This window comes from Oncorhynchus tshawytscha, linkage group LG06 (assembly GCF_018296145.1).
Source record: "Oncorhynchus tshawytscha isolate Ot180627B linkage group LG06, Otsh_v2.0, whole genome shotgun sequence".
In the NCBI taxonomy this organism is placed as follows: domain Eukaryota; kingdom Metazoa; phylum Chordata; class Actinopteri; order Salmoniformes; family Salmonidae; genus Oncorhynchus; species Oncorhynchus tshawytscha.
In genome coordinates, this window is record NC_056434.1 from 53,989,084 (window position 1) to 54,008,293 (window position 19,210).

General features: G+C 43.1%; 1 protein-coding gene across 3 annotated transcripts in view; it reads right to left on the reverse strand.

Annotated features, from left to right (window-relative positions):
* LOC112232335 (LHFPL tetraspan subfamily member 3 protein) overlaps positions 1-19,210 on the reverse strand; it is a 63,333-nt gene that overhangs the window by 41,718 nt on the left and 2,405 nt on the right. The window lies entirely within an intron of this gene.

The window sequence follows — 19,210 nt, forward strand, 5'->3', positions numbered from 1 at the left end:
TTGACCGTTTTGGTTTGAATTCCACAAACATTGTGACTTTCACAGTCCCTAACCATATTCTTTATATCGTTCCTTTCTGTAAATTGTTTTACTTGTGAAATAGACATTTGTTTTTATATTCAGATCATTAAATGACTCCACCAATCAGTGCAGATAGAGCAGCTTTCTATGGACCGGCCAAGCTATTTGTTAACATGCTTGAAGAGCAGACAAGTGTAGGGCGCAAGATGTGAAGAAATGCTGTGGGTGGGGAAAGAGCAAGAGAGAGCGATGGATATGGAGGAGGCTTGGCATCATAATACAGTGCCTTGCGAAAGTATTCGGCCCCCTTGAACTTTGCAACCTTTTGCCACATTTCAGGCTTCAAACATAAAGATATAAAACTGTATTTTTTTGTGAAGAATCAACAACAAGTGGGACACAATCATGAAGTGGAACGACATTTATTGGATATTTCAAACTTTTTTAACAAATCAAAAACTGAAAAATTGGGCGTGTAAAATTATTCAGCCCCTTTACTTTCAGTGCAGCAAACTCTCTCCAGAAGTTCAGTGAGGATCTCTGAATGATCCAATGTTGACCTAAATGACTGATGATGATAAATACAATCCACCTGTGTGTAATCAAGTCTCCGTATAAATGCACCTGCACTGTGATAGTCTCAGAGGTCCGTTAAAAGCGCAGAGAGCATCATGAAGAACAAGGAACACACCAGGCAGGTCCGAGATACTGTTGTGAAATAGTTTAAAGCCGGATTTGGATACAAAAAGATTTCCCAAGCTTTAAACATCCCAAGGAGCACTGTGCAAGCGATAATATTGAAATGGAAGGAGTATCAGACCACTGCAAATCTACCAAGACCTGGCCGTCCCTCTAAACTTTCAGCTCATACAAGGAGAAGACTGATCAGAGATGCAGGCAAGAGGCCCATGATCACTCTGGATGAACTGCAGAGATCTACAGCTGAGGTGGGAGACTCTGTCCATAGGACAACAATCAGTCGTATATTGCACAAATCTGGCCTTTATGGAAGAGTGGCAAGAAGAAAGCCATTTCTTAAAGATATCCATAAAAAGTGTCGTATAAAGTTTGCCACAAGCCACCTGGGAGACACACCAAACATGTGGAAGAAGGTGCTCTGGTCAGATGAAACCAAAATTGAACTTTTTGGCAACAATGCAAAACGTTATGTTTGGCGTAAAAGCAACACAGCTCATCACCCTGAACACACCATCCCCACTGTCAAACATGGTGGTGGCAGCATCATGGTTTGGGCCTGCTTTTCTTCAGCAGGGACAGGGAAGATGGTTAAAATTGATGGGAAGATGGATGGAGCCAAATACAGGACCATTCTGGAAGAAAACCTGATGGAGTCTGCAAAAGACCTGAGACTGGGACGGAGATTTGTCTTCCAACAAGACAATGATCCAAAACATAAAGCAAAATCTACAATGGAATGGTTCAAAAATAAACATATCCAGGTGTTAGAATGGCCAAGTCAAAGTCCAGACCTGAATCCAATCGAGAATCTGTGGAAAGAACTGAAAACTGCCCTATGGACAGAGTCTCCCACCTCAGCTGTAGCTCTCTGCAGTTCATCCAGAGTGATCATGGGCCTCTTGGCTGCATCTCTGATCAGTCTTCTCCTTGTATGAGCTGAAAGTTTAGAGGGACGGCCAGGTCTTGGTAGATTTGCAGTGGTCTGATACTCCTTCCATTTCAATATTATCGCTTGCACAGTGCTCCTTGGGATGTTTAAAGCTTGGGAAATCTTTTTGTATCCAAATCCGGCTTTAAACTATTTCACAACAGTATCTCGGACCTGCCTGGTGTGTTCCTTGTTCTTCATGATGCTCTCTGCGCTTTTAACGGACCTCTGAGACTATCACAGTGCAGGTGCATTTATACAGAGACTTGATTACACACAGGTGGATTGTATTTATCATCATCAGTCATTTAGGTCAACATTGGATCATTCAGAGATCCTCACTGAACTTCTGGAGAGAGTTTGCTGCACTGAAAGTAAAGGGGCTGAATAATTTTACACGCCCAATTTTTCAGTTTTTGATTTGTTAAAAAAGTTTGAAATATCCAATAAATGTCGTTCCACTTCATGATTGTGTCCCACTTGTTGTTGATTCTTCACAAAAAAATACAGTTTTATATCTTTATGTTTGAAGCTTGAAATGTGGCAAAAGGTCGCAAAGTTCAAGGGGGTCAAATACTTTCGCAAGGCACTGTATGTGCATTATAATGTGTTTAGGATATTAGTAGGTATATCATTACTTCACTGAATTCCATCATTATATGGTAGCTAGATACCTAACTACGGAGGAGCGGTAAATACTGTATGGAGGAACTTTGAACGTCCGAGAGTTGGCTCAATGCTGAGGCAAGCTGAATGTCCTGGACCAAAGCTAGCCAACAAACTTGTGTGTGCAGTGGCACCAGAATTCAAAACACGTCTTACCTTTTTGTTGTTAATAAATCCAATGTGAAATGTGACAACTATAGTATCCTTAACTAACCTAGAAAATTAGCCGGCAGACTGACACTGGAAGGAAAAGTTTCTGAGTGCTTTGCATAGACAGGCACTTTATTAACCAGTTCCCATGCTTAAAACATAAAGGTTCTTTTCACTAGAGATCCCTTTCGTGCCCGGTTCTGATTTTTGTTACATTTTTTTGGTTCGGTTCCCTGAACAGGTTCCAACCCCTAGTTTGGTAGTTTGACGCCATCAAACGAGAGAGTGAAGTGCGTGTGTGTGCATATTTGTCATGTGTGCATGTGTTTGTGTGTGTGTGTAAAGTGCATGGCTGATGGTTCCCCTATGCCTCCTAGCACCCTAATTAAATGGTGTTCAACTGGCTTGTTTCTTAATTAAAAAGCAGTACAGTAAGGTATTAATGCAGAAGTGGTTTTTAAAGCTAATCAGCTATGCAGAGAGGGGGGAGGAAGAGAAGGGGGTAGTGAGAGCGAGGGAGAGAGCAATACAGAGCGCGAGGGAGGTAGAGATCCACAAAGAGAGATTTGTTTACACGTACTGTAGTTACCTACAATGTACTGTACCTTAGACTGCACATAGTGGTATTTTTCTTTTTTTAATTAATTGTTTTATTATATGTTCAAGGCAAGCGATAGGAAGAATCCATTATTGGTTGCATCAATGCCTGTCTGGTCCAGCAGTTACAGCCACACACATAATTATGCCAGCCGTCATGAGTTCGAATCTCAGTTTAACAAAATTGTCTTTGGAGAGGTGAAAATGCATAGACAGTTTTACGAAATGAAATATTAAAGCCACACAATACCGGCTTTCAATCCACAACAAGGATTACTTCAAATGCCGGCATCAAAATGAAAGTACAGTGGGCCAATCCTACTGTAGCTGGCGCATAACAGCTTATCAATGGAAATCTCACCTATGTAATGGCCATCCATACCAAATACCATACCCACAGTGGGGAGAACAAGTATTTGATACATTGCTGATTTTGCAGGTTTTCCAAATTACAAAGCATGTAGAGGTCTGTAATTTTTATCATAGGTACACTTCAACTGTGAGAGACGGAATCTAAAACAAAAATCCAGAAAATCACATTGTATGATTTTTAAGTAATTAATTTGCATTTTATTGCATGCCATAAGTATTTTATCACCTACCAACCAGAAAGAATTCCGTCTCTCACAGACCTGTTAGTTTTTTTTTAAAGAGTCCCTCCTGTTCTCCACTCATTACCTGTATTAACTGCACCTGTTTGAACTTGTTACCTGTATAAAAGACACCTGTCCAGAGAGCTGTGTAAGGACATCAGGGGTAAAATTGTAGACCTGCACAAGGCTGGGATGGGCTACAGGACAATAGGCAAGCAGCTTGGTGAGAAGGCAACAACTGTTGGCGCATTTATTAGAAAATGGAAGAAGTTCAAGATGACGGTCAATCACCCTCGGTCTGGGGCTCCATGCAAGATCTCACCTCGTGGGGCATCAATGATCATAAGGAAGGTAAGGGATCAGCCCAGAACTACATGGTAGGACCTGGTCAATGACCTGAAGAGAGCTGGGACCACAGTCTCAAAGAAAGCCATTAGTAACACACTAAATCCTGCAGCGCACGCAAGGTCCCCCTGCTCAAGCCAGCGCATGTCCAGGCCCGTCTGAAGTTTGCCAATGACCATCTGGATGATCCAGAGGAGGAATGGGAGAAGGTCATGTGGTCTGATGAGACAAAAATAGAGCTTTTTGGTCTAAAATCCACTCGCTGTGTTTGGAGGAAGAAGAAGGATGAGTACATCCCCAAGAACACCATCCCAACCGTGAAGCATGGAGGTGGAAACATCATTCTTTGGGGATGCTTTTCTGCAAAGGGGACAGGATGACTGCACCGTATTGAGGGGAGGATGGATTGGGCCATGTATCGCAAGGTCTTGGCCAACAACCTCCTTCCCTCAGTAAGAGCATTGAAGATGGGTTATGGCTGGGGCTTCCAGCCTGACAACGACCCAAAACACACAGCCAGGGCAACTAAGGAGTGGCTCCGTAAGAAGCATCTCAAGGTCCTGGAGTGGCCTAGCCAGTATCCAGACCTGAACCCAATAGAAAATCTTTGGAGGGAGCTGAAAGTCCGTATTGCACAGCAACAGCCCCGAAACCTGAAGGATCTGGAGAAGGTCTGTATGGAGGAGTGGGCCAAAATCCCTGCTGCAGTGTGTGCAAACCTGGTCAAGAACTACAGGAAACGTATGATCTCTGTAATTGCAAACAAAGGTTTCTGTACCAAATATTAAGTTCTGCTTTTCTGATGTATCAAATACTTATGTCATGCAATAAACTGCAAATGAATTACTTAAAAATCATACAATGTGATTTTCTGGATTTCTGTTTTAGATTCCGTCTCTCACAGTTGAAGTGGACCTATGATAAAAAAAATTATAGACCTCTACATGCTTTGTAAGTAGGAAAACCTGCAAATCAGCAGTGTATCAAATACTTGTTCTCCCCACTGTATATTGACACATTATACATAGCCTAACCAAAAAACATGGAGCAAGCATCCACACTGGAGGAAAGTTTATTGTTCTACAGTATGCCTTTATCAATTGATCAATTGATTGCCAAAATCAGCTCATCAACTCAGGGAGGGAAACACAAACAGTAAGCTATTATCAGTTTTCCCACCTTTCATTATCTCCCAATGAATAGGTTAATGGGTAGCCTACAGAATGTATTGGAATATAATCAAATAACAAGGGGCCCATTGCACCCATAGTCTTTCACGATACAGTATGTTCACTCTCTGGTTGGTATTATCATGGGAACAACTCAGTCCTTTTTGAACAGACTTAATTGTGATGTTTCTATTTATCTATTTCACAAGCTGTACAATAGAAATAAAGTATTTCCTCATTTACAATGGCAAATCTATTGTGGCAATTTACCTGCCACTTTGTTTGAATGGAAACTTATTTTGGTGTAGCCTACTTATTATTTTATTTGTTTCTTATTTACACTACTGGTCAAAAGCATTAGAACACCTACTCATTCAAGGGTTTTTCTTTATTTTGACTATTTTCTACATTGTAGAATAATAGTGAAGACATCAACACTTTGAAATAACACATGTAGTAACCTAAAAAGTGTAAAACAAATAGCCACCCTTTGCCTTGATGACAGCTTTGCACACTCTTGGCATTCTCTCAACCAGCTTCATGAGGTAGTCTGCTACCTGGAATGCATTTCAATTAACAGGTGCGCCTTCTTAAAAGTTCATTTGTGGATTTTTTTCCTTCTTAATGCATTTGAGCTAATCAGTTGTGTTGTGACAAAGTAGGGGTGGTATACAGAAGATTGCACTATTTGATAAAATAGTCCATATTACGATGGTGTTGGAGTCATGTTTGGCCACGCAGTCATGGGTGAACAGGGAGTACAGGAGGGGCCTAAGCACACACCCCTGAGGGGCCCCAATGTCGAGGATCAGCGTAGCAGACGTGTTGTTGCCTACCCTTACCACCTGGGTGCGGCCCGTCAGGAAGTCCAGGATCTAATTGCAGAGGGAGGTGTTTAGTCCCAGGGTCCGTAGCTTAGTGATGATCTTTGTGGGCACAATGGTGTTGAACGCTGAGCTGTAGTCAATGAACAGGGCAGTGTGATTGTGTTATCTGTGGATCTGTTGGGGCGGTATGCGAAATGGAATGGGTCTATCCGGGAGGATGCTGTTGATGTGAGTCATGACAAGACTTCATGGCAACCGACGTGAGTGCTACGGGGCGGTAATAATTTAGGTAGGTTACAGTGGGGCAAAAAAAGTATTTAGTCAGCCACCAATTGTGCAAGTTCTCCCACTTAAAAAGATGAGAGGGGCCTGTAATTTTCATCATAGGTACACTTCAACTAAAAAAATCCAGAAAATCACATTGTAGGATTTTTTTATGAATTTATTTGCAAATTATGGTGGAAAATAAGTATTTGGTCACCTGCAAACAAGCAAGATTTCTGGCTCTCACAGACCCGTAACTTCTTCTTTAAGAGGCTCCTCTGTCCTCCACTCGTTACCTGTAATAATGGCACCTGTTTGAAGTTGTTATCAGTATAAAAGACACCTGTCCACAACCTCAAACAGTCACACTCCAAACTCCACTATGGCCAAGACCAAAGAGCTGTCAAAGGACACCAGAAACAAAATTGTAGACCTGCACCAGGCTGGGAAGACTGAATCTGCAATAGGTAAGCAGCTTGGTTTGAAGAAATCAACTGTGGGAGCAATTATTAGGAAATGGAAGACATACAAGACCACTGATAATCTCCCTCGATCTGGGGCTCCACACAAGATCTCACCCCGTGGGGTCAAAATGATCACAAGAACGGTGAGCAAAAATCCCAGAACCACACGGGGGGACCTAGTGAATGTCCTGCAGAGAGCTGGGACCAGAGTAACAAAGCCTACCATCAGTAACACACTATGCCGCCAGGGACTCAAATCCTGCAGTGCCAGACGTGTCCCCCTGCTTAAGCCAGTACATGTCCAGGCCCGTCTGAAGTTAGCTAGAGAGCATTTGGATGATCCAGAAGAAGATTGAGAGAATGTCATATGGTCAGATGACACCAAAATATAACTTTTTGGTAAAAACTCAACTCGCCGTATTTGGAGGACAAAGAATGCTGAGTTGCATCCAAAGAACACCATACCTACTGTGAAGCATGGGGGTGGAAACATCATGCTTTGGGGCTGTTTTTCTGCAAAGGGACCAGGACGACTGATCCGTGTAAAGGAAAGAATGAATGGGGCCATGTATCGTGAGATTTTGAGTGAAAACCTTCCATCAGCAAGGGCATTGAAGATGAAACGTGGCTGGGTCTTTCAGCATGACAATGATCCCAAACACACCGCCCGAGCTACGAAGGAGTGGCTTCGTAAGAAGCATTTCAAGGTCCTGGAGTGGCCTAGCCAGTCTCCAGATCTCAACCCCATAGAACATTTTGGAGAGAGTTGAAAGTCTGTTTCCCAGCAACAGCCCCAAAACATCACTGCTCTAGAGGAGATCTGCATGGAGGAATGGGCCAAAATACCAGCAACCGTGTGGGAAAACCTTGTGAAGACTTACAGAAAACGTTTGACCCCCGTCATTGCCAACAAAGGGTATATAAAAAAGTATTGTTATTGACCAAATACTTATTTTCCACCATAATTTGCAAATTCATTAAAAATCCTACAATGTGATTTTCTGGAGAAAAAAAATCTAATTTTGTCTGTCATAGTTGAAGTGTACCTATGATGAAAATGACAGGCCTCATCTTTTTAAGTGGGAGAACTTGTACAATTGGTGGCTGACTAAATACTTTTTTGCCCCACTGTACCTTCGCCACTTTGGACACAGGGACTATGGTGGTCTGCATGAAACATGTAGGTATTACAGACTCGGTCAGGGAGAGGTTAAAAATGTCAGTGAAGACACTTGCAAGTTGGTCCACGTGTGCTTTGAGTACACGTCCTGGTAATCTGTCTGGCCCTGCGGCTTTGTGAATGTTGACCTGTTTAACGGTCTTGCTCACATCGGCTACCGAGAGCACAATCACACAGTCGTCCAGAACCGCTGGTGCTCTCATGCATGCTTCAGTGTTGCTTGCCTCGAAGCAAGCATAAAAGGCATTTCGCTCGTTTGGTAGGCTCGTGTCACTGGGCAGCTTGCAGCTGGGTTTCCCTTTGCAATCCGTAATATTTTTCAAGCCCTGCCACATCCAACGAGTGTCAGAGCCGGTGTAGTAGGATTCAATCTTAATTCTGTATTGACACTTTGCTTGTTTGATGATCGTCTGAGGACATAGCGGGATTTCTTACAAACATCAGGATTTAGAGCCCCGCTCCTTGAAAGAGGCAGCTCTAGCCTTTAGCTCAATGCGGATGTTGCCTATAATCTATGGCTTCTGGTTGGGATATGTACGTACGGTCACTGTGGGGGCGACATTGTCGATGCACTTATTGATGAAGCCGATGACTGAGGTGGTGTACTCCTCAATGCGATGTGATGAAACCCAGAACATATTCCAGTCTGTGTTAGCAAAACAGTCCTGTAGCGTAGCATCCGCGTCATCTGACCACTTCCGTATTGAGCGAGTCACTGCTTCCTGTCACACAATTCCTGCTTTAGTTTTTTCTTGTAAGCAGGAATCAGGAGGATAATATTATGGTCAGATTTGCCAAATGGAGGGCGGGGGAGAGCTTTGTACACATGTCTGTGTGTGGAATAAAGGTGGTCTAGAGTTTTTTTCCCCTCTGGTTGCACATGTGACACGCTGGTAGAAATTAGGTAAAATGGAGAAGTTTGCCTGCATTAAAGTCCCCAGCCACTAGGAGCGCCACTTCTGGATGAGCTTTTTCTTGTTTGCTTATGGCCTTATACAGCTGGTTGAGTGTGGTCTTAGTGCCAGCATAGGTTGGTGGTGGTAAATAGATGGCTTTGAATAATATAGATGATAACTCTCTTGATAGATAGTTTGGTCTACAGCTTATCATGAGGTATTCTACCTCAGGGAAGCAATACTTATGAGAGCTATTGACATGTTGAATGCACCGAGCTGTCTGTCTCAACTACTGGCACACAGCTCGGACACACATGCATACGTCACAAGACATGTCACAAAAGATCTCTTCACAGTCCCCAAGTCCAAAACAGACTATGGGAGGCACACAGTACTACATAGAGCCATGACTACATGGAACTCTATTCCACATTAAGTAACTGACCCAAGCAGTAAAATTAGATTTTAAAAACAGACAAGAAAGACCTTATGGGACTGTGAAGCAACACAAACATTGGCACAGACACATGCATACACACACAGAAGATAACATACGCACTATACATACACATGGATTTAGTACTGTAGATATGTGGTAGTGGTGGAGTTGGGGCCTGAGGGCACACAGTGTGTTGTGAAATCTGTGAATGTATTGTAATGTTTTAAAAATTTCATAAACTGCCTTAATTTTGCTGAACCCCAGGAAGAGTAGCTGCTGCTTTTGCAGCAGCTAATGGGATCCATAATAAATACAAATACAAATACCTTGAGCCTTCTTTAATATTAGACATCGCCCACCAGCTGTTATTGACAAATAGATACACAACCCCACCCGTCGTCTTACCAGACATAGCTTCTCTGTCCTGCTGGTGCATGGACAATCCCGCCAGCTCTATATTACTCACATCGTCGTTCAGCCACGAGTCGGTTGAAACATAAGATATTACAGTTTTTGGTGGTATAATCTTGATCATAGGTCATCCATTTTATTTTCCAATGATTACACGTTGGCCAATAGAACGGATGGCAGTGGGAGTTTATTCACTCTCTAAAGAATTCTCAGAAGGCAGTCCGACCTCAGACCCCTTTTTCTTTGTCTTTTCTTCACGCAAATGATGGGGATTTGGGCCCATTCTGGAGAAAGCAGTATATCCTTCGAGTCCTTAAATAAAAATCCTTCTTCCAGTTTGAGGTGGGTAATCACCAGAGGTTATTTTCGGTCATAAGAGACAGAAGCAGTAACATTATGTACAAAATAAGTTTAAAAACAACGCGGAAAAACAAATTATCACAGTTAGTTAGGAGCACGTAAAACATCAACCATTCCCTCCGGCGCCATTCTACATTCTTCCTGATGCACCGGAAACATTTTAGTGACAAAAGTGATCAAAATAAGATCTGACATCTGTAGAACGCTTTAGGTGTTGCATATTTACTGTATGTAACATACCACTGAGCCATAGATTCACCATATTATTCACTAGTTGAATAATATAGAATGCCCACATCTAAAACACACAATGCCCCTGCTCAAGTAGGAGATTGAAGCACTGAGTAAGAGGAGAGGAGAGGAGAGGTGATGTTTGGGAAAATGCACAAGCAATCTGTATTCTCAGGGGGTGTTCCTTTCTTAGCTAGCGCTGCCTGAAACTTTCTGTCCTGAACCCTAAACCCTTTTCAATCAAATCTACTGGAGGCACAACACTACCATCTGCACATTCTCACACACACACACACACACACACACACACTACACACCTACCACCTACCACTGCCGCAGCCACATCATCAACTCAATCTGGTGATATAAAAATGATCTCTGGAGCACTATCTCCCTACACCTCCCTCTCTCTAGTACTATCTATATTGCATTACCCCCTTCTCTTTCTCTGTCTGTCTCTCCTCTCTTACCCCCCCCCTCTCCTTTCTCTCCTGTGTATCATGGTTAACTAACACTTCATGGCACTGAAACTCCACTAGTGTCTAGCTGTCTGTAGACAGTAGACACAAGAAAGTAATGTAGACAGTACACAACACTCCCCTGTTGTTTCACTATCTACATTAAATACATCTATCCCACTGGGGGTGTGAAGTCATCTACTCAGGAAAGTCTCCATTCACTTTCAGCGGTTCTGGAACGGTTCCGACCAACATTTTTACGTACAGAGCGCTCTGTGAGCGGCGCAACATCAATTGCTGTGCCCTCCGTGATAGCTTTGGACCCGCTCGCATGCCGCTTTCCACTCTTATCTGAAATGCAGTATGTGAAATCTGACACCTAATTTGCATAGGGAGCGAAATGTCACATTTTCTGCCCTATCTAGACAAAGAACCAATTTCCCCTGGCTGTGAACCTCGCAGTCCCGCTTACAATACGACATATGAATCGGAAGACCCTAGTGATTGCAGCAAACACAAACCCATCTTGCTGTTATATTCTCAGATGGATTTAGAACTCTCAACATGAAAAAAAATACAACAGAATTGTGTCGAATTGAAACAAGACTACCTTTTCTTGCTGGTCAGAGGGACAAAATCCCCTTGTGCTTAAAGTTGACGTTCTTATACAGTAACAGTATAAGAAAGGTAAAATACAATCGTAAGTTGTTTAGAATTTGATTGTTAATATATTCAGAAGGCATTTCAATCATTTCAAACCCTATTCCCCCACGTTTGTGGAATATCAATTCTTTCTTTAATCTTTTTCTCATATTTGTACTATATACTTGATCTTGTGTCCTCAAAAGTGACTAGTGCTCAGCAATGCATGACTATTTTTATAGAGAAAGGTGAGGTTTTACTCTTTCTGGCAATATAAGCATTGCTATGTAATGGCCCGCTTGTAATAGGTGTAAATCTATATTTTGATATTACATTTAACAGGTTGTCTCTCTCAGAGGAACTGCTGAGGATGACTCACTCCACTGATCCAGAGTCAGCTAGTCAACTAACTTTTCGCTGTAAATTTACAGCATTATACTGGCACGCGAGTTGCCAGTATAATACTGTAAATTGGCTTTACAGCAGAGATGCAGTAATATATTTCACAGTACTATTTTCCTTACTGTAATAACACATTACAACATCCCTGCTGTAAATTGACAGGGATGTTGCAATGTTTTAAAGTAGTGAAAAGAGTACTGGTCATATCTTTTGGACTGCTAGAATCAAGCCAATTTGTCTGTAGTATTGGTGAAAACATACCTGTCAATTATTATCTAGGTGATATTTTTCTAGGTTGTACAGCAAGAACAGAGCAGACTGAAATGGCTTGTGTCAACTTGAGCTAACTAGCTAGCTAGTTAGGTTAGCTAAGAAAATAAATTCAACATTGGCTAGCAATAAAGATAATTATAAACAAGTCAAGGTACCTCCCCAGCAGCTGCTAAAAATAGTCTTCCACTTCACAGCTGCTTCAAGAAAATGTATTCATCTCACCCGACAGCACAAGGTAATAATAACTGATCATTTGAATCTACAGTAGGCCTAAGCTATTACTTTAAATAAATACAGTATGTTAGAGACATTTTTACAGAAGGCTTCCAATTACAGTTAATAACATTATTTTTCAGCATTTTACCCATAATGCAGTGCAACCTACAGTATTAATGTTGTAAAACACATGTACTGTATTTTACTGTTCGACAGTGTTTTACTGTTGAAATTACAGAAAAGTTTTACAGTGCAGGGATCTGCTTTTTGAAACACTCACACACTCCAATGCAGGAATGCCATGCCGACATGCATTTTGTATTGCAAAAAACTTCCCTAAACCAATTTTAGCTATCTAACTTCCACAAACACTGACCACATCTGTATTAACAAGGACAGGTCTTCATTTGTAATGGTGCAAGCTCTCTTTCACTCAGAGCTCGCTCTCTCTCTCCTGCAGCAATCCATCTCTCCAATTAACTGGTCTTTAATGCTCCTTTCAGTAACATCCTCTCAGTGAAGCTAATGGACTGTGAGAATAAGAGCCACAGAGAGAGACGGGGGGGGTGTAAGGAGAGAGAGGCAGAACGAGATACAGAGAAAGTGAGAGAATCATCATATTCTCAACCTCATATTTTCATATTGTCATGCATTGTCTGTCTGTCATTCTTTTCTTTATCTTTTTTTATCCTTAATTTCTCACCACTCATTTATTTTTCTCTTTAACACTTCACGATGTGATGGTAGAGATTATATTCCTCCCCTCTCCCCAATGCTAGCTTGAAGTGGTTCTTCTGAGGCTCATATGTAATGACATGGAACATTACATTTACTGCCCAAGTTTCTCATTGAATTACATACAAACGCTCAAATGTTGGCTTTGATGCACACGCAAACACACACACTCCAAAGCACTAACAGGAACAAACACTACAGTAAGTCCCTAGGTGTGCAATTAAACTTAAGCAAGCAGGGTATGTGTGTGCATGGGTGTGTCGGTATGTGTGTGCATGGGTGTGTCTGTGCTTGTGTGTGTGTGTGTGTGTGTGTGTGTGTGTGTGTGTGTGTGTGTGTGTGTGTGTGTGTGTGTGTGTGTGTGTGTGTGTGTGTGTGTGTGTGTGTGTGTGTGTGTGTGTGTGTGTGTGTGTGTGTGTGTGCCAGACAGCCATGTGGTTGTGTCTCATTTAAGGTCATGTTGCAAGTTAAATTTGGCAATAAAAATAGAAGATAGCCTTATTTGGTAGAAGACCAAGCCCATATTATGGCAAAAACTTCTCAAATAAGCAAATAGAAACGACAGTCCATCATTTCTTTAAGACATGAAGGTCAGTCAATACGGAAAATGTCAAGAACTTTGAAAGTTTCTTCGAGTGCAGTCACAAAAACCATCAAGTGCTGTGATGAAACTGGCAAGAATCACCATAGGAAAGAAAGACCTAGAGTTACCTCTGCTGCAGAGGATAAGTTCATTAGAGTTACCAGCCTCAGAAATTGCAGCCCAAATAAATGCTTCACAGAGTTAAAATAACAGACACATCTCAACTGCTTTGCTATGCCGGATTAAGTGATATGACATGCTATTTAAATAAAATATTTCTCCGTAATTAATATTACCTGATTAAACTAATCATGTAAATGTAATTACTAGGAGGTCGGGGCACCACGGAAGAATGTTTATAGAGTTGTTGTCTTCCGAATAAACTCTTAAAGACCTGGTAATATTTTATATCAATAGCAGTCAATTATTAATCGGCACCTTATTCAGTCTGAACGTCGTAAAATTCTTGGTTATCTTCACGGATCCCCCTGGTACTGATACTCATTCTGTTCACCAGTGTTTGTTTTGGGTGTATTAAAAACCCCTATTGTGTATTCCTGAGCCTGTCTCCAAATCCTTTATACCAGTGTGAGATTGGTAGATGTCACGCCCACCCCCGGCGCTGGAGGGTGGTGGGTCGATGCTGATGTAACCGGGGGTGCCTAACCAGCTCGTCGGGCTTCCACGCCCTAGCTGGCTCAAGAGGTTTCCTTGCCCCGGTTGGCTCAGAAGTCGCCCATATCACATCGGGCCTCAGCAGGATCGTCAGGTCTTGTTCGCCCAGCCGGCCCATGAGATCTTGTTTTGTTGGTGACGTTGGGCTTGTGACAAATTGTATTTGTCACATACACATGGTTAGCAGATGTTAATGCGAGTGTAGGAAATTATTGTGCTTCTAGTTCCGACCATGCAGTAATATCTAACAAGTAATCTAACCTAACAATTTCACAACAACTACATTATACACACACGTATAAAGGAATGAATAAGAATATGCACATAAAAATATATGAATGAGCAATGGCCGAACGGCATAGGCAAGATGCAGTAGATGGTATCGAGTACAGTATATACATATGAGATGAGTAATGTAGGGCATGTAAACATTATATTAGGTGACATTGTTTAAAGTGGCTAGTGATACATGTATTACATACATTTTTCATTATTAAAGTGGCTAGAGATGAGTCAGTATGTTGGCAGCAGCCACTCAATGTTAGTGATGGCTGTTTAACAGTATGATGGCCTTGAGATAGAAGCTGTTTTTCAGTCTCTCGGTCCCAGCTTTGATGCGAGGTGAACAGCCAGTGGCTCAGGTGGTTGTTGTCCTTGATGATCTTTTTGGCCTTCCTGTGACATCGGGTGGTGTAGTTGTCCTGGAGGGCAGGTAGTTTGCCCCCGGTGATGCGTTGTGCAGACCTCACTACCCTCTGGAGAGCCTTACGGTTGTGTTCGGAGCAGTTGCCGTACCAGGCGGTGATACAGCCCGACAGGATGCTCTCGATTGCGCATCTGTAAAAGTTTGTGAGTGTTTTTGGTGACAAGCCAAATTTCTTCAGCCTCCTGAGGTTGAAGAGGCACTGCGCCTTCTTCACCATGTTGTCTGTGTGGGTGGACCTTTTCAGTTTGTCCGTGATGTGTACGCCGAGGAACTTAAAACTTTCCACTTTCTCCACAACTGTCCCGTCGATGTGGATAGGGGGGTGCTCCCTCTGCTGTTTACTGAAGTCCACAATCATCTTGTTGACATTGAGTGTCAGGTTATTTTCCTGACACCACACTCCAAGGGCCCTCACCTCTTCCCTGTAGGCCGTCTCGTCATTGTTGGCAATCAAGCCACCACTGTAGTGTCGTCTGCAAACTTGATGATTGAGTTGGAGGCATGCATGGCCACGCAGTCATGGGTGAACAGGGAGTACAGGAGAGGGCTGAGAAAGCACCCTTGTGGGGCCCCAGTGTTGAGGATCAGCTGGGTAGAGATGTTGTTACCTACACTCACCACCTGGGGGTGGCCCGTCAGGAAGTCCAGGACCCAGTTGCACAGGGTGGGGTCGAGATCCAGGGTCTCGAGCTTAATGACGAGTTTGGAGGGTACTATGGTGTTAAATGCTGAGCTGTAGTCGATGAACAGCATTCAAACATATGTATTCCTCTAGTCCAGACGGGTTAGGGCAGTGTGCAGTGTGATTGTGATTGTGTCGTCTGTGGACCTATTGGGGCGATAAGCAAATTGGAGTGGGTCTAGGGTGTCAGGTAGGGTGGAGGTGATATGGTCCTAGACTAGTCTCTCAAATCACTTCATGATGAGGGAAGTGGGGCGATAGTCATTGAGCTCAGTTACCTTCGCTTTCTTGGGAACAGGAACAATGGTGGCCCATTTGAAGCATGTGGGAACAGCAGACTGGTATAAGTATTGATTGAATATGTCCATAAACACACCAGCCAGCTGGTCTGCGCATGCTCTGAGGACACGGCTGGGGATGTCGTCTGGGCCGGCAGCCTTGCGAGGATTACCATGTTTAAATGTTTTACTCACGTTGGCTGCAGTGAAGGAGAGCCCGCAGGTTTTGGTAGCGGGCCTTGTCAGTGGCAATGTGTTGTTCTGAAAGTGAGCAAAGAAGTTGTTTAGTTTGTCTGGGAGCAAGACATCGTGGTCCGCGACGGGGCTGGTTTTCCTTTTGTAGTCCGTGATTGACTGTAGACCCTGCCACCTACCTCTAGTGTCTGAGCCATTGAATTACGACTCTACTTTCGCCAGGCTCGCCAGGCTCCCACTCCCCTGCCAGCTCGTGGGGAGTTTACCCCCGGCTGGCCTATCCAGCGCCCATGTCTCAGCCGGCTCGCCCAGGTGAGGGGGGTACGGTCACGCCCGCTCCCGCTCTTCCCCCCTGGCACTGGAGGGCACCAGGCTGCCCTGCATTACGCACTCCTGCCACCATTTACACACACATGCCTTCCCTCGTCACACGCATCAGAGATGAGTCATTTTCAATGTGCATGTTTCTCACTACAGGAACAACAGCTTATTCTCAATGTTCTGGCTGAAAAACAACAGCCAAAACTACAGAGGGAAGGAGATAAAAATGTACACAACATGACAACATAATTTGTAGAGGAGAAATTATTACTGACCTCACGCTCTGGTTGCCTCTAAGGGCACTGATGGCTTTGTTAATCCTTTCACTGTTAATTGGTGCACCAAGTGGAGATCTCCAGGATAAGAGGGAGAGAGCGAGGATAGAGCGGAAAAAGGAGAGAGGGAGCACATAATGTACAGACTGCAAGGAGGAGAGCGGCAGGATCTGATGATAGAGGAAGCGAGGGAGGAGAGAGGACAGAGACCGAGAGGGATAGAAAGAATGAGGGATAGAAAGAGCAAGAAAGCACAGAGTTGCTAAACCCAGAGGCGCAACATCGCATGACGTAGGCAGGGATGTAGTTCCTCTATACCAAAAGAGTCTGTCATTTATACCAGACCCTAGTTACCTAGGGTTGGCTTTTCAAGACTAGGTAGAGAACTGAGTCCTTGGAAGGGAGTAGTGGTGAGTGGGACCGAAAAGGAGCACTTATGCGCTCATCGCCTTTTTAGGAAACGCATGGAGTGCACTACACACATGAATGGTAGACATTTTGAGTAGCTATAATAGAATCTCTACCCTACTTCTCCTCCTCTGTCTCCTGCTGGTTTTTACTCTTTCGTTAACGCTACAACCTATTTCCTTGGTTTTGCATGAAGCCTTTTCGCAGGTTTTAAACCGAGAGAGAAGTGCACCTCTGAGATCCAGAGATATAGATATATGCTCACTCACACACTTAACTGACACACTCGCATACACTGACTATACCAAACATTAGGAACATCTTCCTAATATTGAGTTGCAGCCCCCTCCCCCCCTCCCCTTTGCCAGCAGAACAGCCTTAATTTTACATCTACAAGGACTCTACAAGGTGTTGAAAGTGTTCCACAGGGACGCTGGCCCATGTTGACTCCAATGCTTCCTGTTGGTTTGAAAAGGCTGCTTGTTTCCCTCGTCTCTTTCATCTCTCTAACTGCAGCCCAACCCTCATTAAGACTGGCTTATTGCTGCCTTTATTCAGACCAAGATAACACACTATAGACCTGGACTCCTTCCAAATAATCACCTTCTCATTCGGATTGTATGTGTGTTTGGGTGTGTGTGTGGTCAGAGATAGAGAAAGTAGGAACCATTTGATACTATGCTTATTTACATGTTTAGATTGATGGGACAGGAAGGAAAGAAGATTCCAGGAATTTGACTAAATGTGTACTAGAAGGTTCTAAAACATTATTTCACATTAGCATGATCTCACATTAGCATAAAAACACTAAGTAAATATACTGTATGTTGATGGTGTTCAATCCCATTTAAGGTTGAGTCCCAAATCTTACCCTAATTCTTATATAGTGTACTACTTTTGACCAGAGCCCAGGAAACCCAGCAGCCATGCAGTTCTTGACTCAAACTGATGCACCTGGCACCTACTACCATACCCCGTTCAAAGGCACTTAAATGTTTTGTCTTGCCCATTCCCCCTCTGAATGGCACCCATACACAATCCATGTCTCAATTGTCTCAAGCCTTAAACATCCTTGTTTAACCTGTCTCCTCCCCTTCACCTACACTAATTGAAGTGGATTTAACAAGTGACATCAATAAGGGATCATAGCTTTCACCTGGATTCACCTGGTCAGTCCATGTCATGGAAAAAACAGGTATACTTAACATTTTGTACACTCAGTGTATTCTGAACTGCCTGCACCTGTGACAATAACATGACTGCAGGTGCAACCCATATAGTTGTCTATTCAGCACCAAAGACAGCTCTAACGAGTCTATTTCTCTCTGCATAACCACCCGCTAACCAACCAAAACCGAACAAAAATATAAACGCAACATGCAATAATTTAAATGATTTCAACGACTTTACTGAGTTACAGTTCATATAAAGAAATCAGTCAATTTAAATAAATGAATTAGGCCCTATAATCTATGGATTTCACATGACTGGGCAGGGGCGCAGCCATGGGTGGGCTTGGGAGGGTATAGGCCCACCCAATTGGGAGCCAGGCCAAGCTAATCAGAATGAGTTTTCCCCACAAAAGGGCGTCATTACAGAGAGAAATACTCCTCAGTTTCATCAGCTGTCCGGTTGACTCGTCTCAGACGATCCTGCAGGTGAAGAAGCCAGATGTTCCTGGGCTGGTGTGGTTACACGTGGTCTGCAGTTGTGAGGCCGGTTGAATGTACTGCCAAATTCTCTAAAACAACATTGTAGGCGGCTTATGGTAGAGACATGAACATTCAATTATCTGGCAACAGCTCTGGTGGACATTTCTGCAGTCAGCATGCCAATTGCAGGCTCCCTCAAAACTTGAGACATCTGTGGCATGGTGTTGTGTGACAATAGTGCACATTTTAGAGTAGAATTTTATTGTCCCCAGCACAAGGTGCACCTATGTAATGATCATGCTGTTTTATCAACTTCTTGATATGCCACTCCTCAAGTGGATGGATTATCTTGGCAAAGGATAAATGCTCACTAACAGGGATGTAAACAAATGTGTGCACAAAATTGTAAAGAAATAAGCTTTTGTGCGTATGGCAAAATTCTGGGAACTTTTATTTCAGCTCACAAAAC